The sequence below is a fragment of the Macrobrachium nipponense genome, chromosome 15 (assembly GCF_015104395.2).
Source record: "Macrobrachium nipponense isolate FS-2020 chromosome 15, ASM1510439v2, whole genome shotgun sequence".
NCBI classification, from domain to species: Eukaryota; Metazoa; Arthropoda; class Malacostraca; order Decapoda; family Palaemonidae; genus Macrobrachium; species Macrobrachium nipponense.
In genome coordinates, this window is record NC_087208.1 from 37,154,641 (window position 1) to 37,157,638 (window position 2,998).

Below are 2,998 nucleotides of genomic sequence, written 5' to 3' on the forward strand. Positions count from 1 at the left end.
AAAGCTTCTATATTAACTAAATTACGAAATAAATCTTAAAAACAGGCTTCTATATTAACTAAATTTTGAAATAAATTTAAAAACATTCTTCTATATTAACTAAATCATGAAGTAATAAATAAAAAAACTTCTATATTAACCAAATTATTAAATGATAAATTTAAAAAATTCTATATTAATAAATTAGGAAATAAATTGTTAAAAAAACATTCTTCTATATTAACTAAATTGTGGAATGATGAATTTAAAAAAAAAAAAATGTATATTGACTAAATTATGAAATGGCAAATAAAAAAAATAGCTTGTATATTGACTAAATTACGAAATGCCAAATTAAATAATTGCGAGCTACGAAATGGAATTAGGAAGAATAATCAAAGTAATAGTTGTATTTTCAACTCCGGTCTTTTATTCCTCTCTTCGTCCGAACTCTTTTTCATACTGTGCCGGGTGAATTAGCGCAGCATTTATTAAAATGCAATATGGAACATGGCGCGTGCAAAGCAAATTTAGAGGCTGTTTGTACATCAGATATGCGCTTGTTTTCGCGAATTTATGAGGTCCGTAATGTATTTTAATATTCTTTTTCACTCTTCGTTGCAAGGTAAAATTATTTTTTTTATAGTTAAGCAAAAACTCCTCTTTAATATTTTTGTTTCACTTCGATATTTCATGGGGCTATGAAAACAGGTATACGAATTTTAAATCAATCAAAATGATTAATGTTCTTTTTCACCACTTCGTTTCAAGGTAAAATTATTAATTCGTTTTTCATTTTAACACCAAAACCATTCTTTAATTTTGCATTTTTTTTCACTTCGATATTTCGTGGGTATATTAAGACATGTATACGAATTTTAAATCTTTAAAATTTATTTACGAATTAATTTTTTTTTTTTTGCAATTAAAAACAAATTTAAATTCTTATTGTCGTTTCGTAACGAAATGTATCTATCCTCGCAATTAATATTTACGTCATTAACCCAAGTCATCTATGAGATCTTACACTAGCAAGTCTTTTAGATAAATCAAAGCAGACCAGTTCATCCAACGACACTCGGGTAATATGTACGTATACTACACGAATATGTACGGACAGCACTTAATGCATTTGTAATCACACGGAAATATGGCTAAGTTTGCGGAGGCTTTTGTGAATATTGTACATATAAGTAGCGTGAGTCACTTTTGCTGACTCATAGACTCTGTAATAGCAGTTAGCGTCTGCTGGAAATAAATAGAGAAGTGTGTGTGTGTGTGTGTGTGTGTGTGCGTGCGTGCGAGTGTACTATACCGACAGCATTCGGAACTGCGTCAAAGGTGTCATCTATATTTTGTGATTACGTCTAACTACGAGGCTACTGTGCTCATCCTAGTTGCTGGGTTCGATGAAGTTGACGAATTGTCCCAGGCGGCTGCAGATGCCTGTTTGTCTTCCGTGTGAGAACACGAAACAGAAGACGATCGGCTACAGTCGGTTTTTATAATTAAAGAGGAAGTCGATGTTCCATGTACATAAGAGAAGCATTATCCACTATTCCCTACTGTTTACTGTGTGTTGTTTATCTTGTTACACTCGTAAGAAAGTAAAACATTGCTGCCCTTTTGATGTGGTGGTCTTCGTCGGCTTTCTCCAGCGATTCCAGGTTCAGAGAGAGAGAGAGAGAGAGAGAGAGAGAGAGAGAGAGAGAACGTATGCGTTAGAATAAATCTGTTTGTAAAGTTGTTGCAAATGATTGAAGATGGAAATTGACTCATTTCAAAGACTCGCTCATTTATTGATAAATCAGACTGAGAGTAAGAGAGTCTGGTCTTCGCTGGATTCTAGATTCCCTTGTGTTCGAAGAAGATTCGATTCCTTGACACCCTGGAGAGCGAAATACTTTTCTGAGTTACCCTCTCTAAGTGTGGTTTCACTTGAAGGACCTCCCCAAAAGGAACCAGTTGTAGAAGTTGTAAACAGAAGGTTTTTTTCTCAATGAAGTGAGTTTTAATGTCATATTTCGACGTACTTGCTGCGGATGGCTGCGTGTATCAGTGTACATAAAAATATAGCTTACTTTTACACTACCTGGTTTCCGGAGAAATTTCGAAGGCCGCCGCTCTAGTTATTAGATGTAAGTTCCCCTTTACACTGATAGCTAATGTAATAAAATATATATATATAAATATATATAAAACTGACTTGTTATATACAAACGTAAATGCTTGAAATAAACATTTGGTCTTATAGCAAGAAGTGAAAGCATAAAGCCAGATATCTCCCAAGTCTTGTAACTTTATATATATAGACTAAACAAATAAAGCATTTTTTATAATTTTCTATCATAAGTCGTTTCATTATCCTGAGACATACTACAGTGGTTTGGCATTCAGCTAGTGCAACATTTTTATTTGTTTTAACATATATATATAATATATCTTATATATAATCTATATATATATATGATTATATATATATATGATCTATATATATATATATCTATTTCTATATATGTTGTGTTGTGTGTGTGTGTATGTATGTATGAAGAATATGTATATGTATATTATGGTGTGTACATATTTATATACATCATACATATACATATATATATATATATATATATATCTATCTATCTATATATCTATATATTATATATATATATATATATATATATATATATATATATATATATATATATATATATATAATATATATATATATATTATATCTATATATATATATGTATATTATGTTATGTTATGCATATATACATACATATATATATTCATTTATGTATTTATTATCGTATTCTTTACATGATCTTCTGGTCTATCTTGCACAAATAATCCTTGCTGAAACTAAGACCCCATCACTTATGATTTTTAAGTTCAGCTTATTTTCCTCTTTCCTCTTTACGTGCTCTTTCCACTTCCTTCTCATCAAATACATTCGGTTTAATCGCCCTTCCATGAAAGATTGTGCACATGGAAAGAGAAGGATGAATAGGACTGTCAA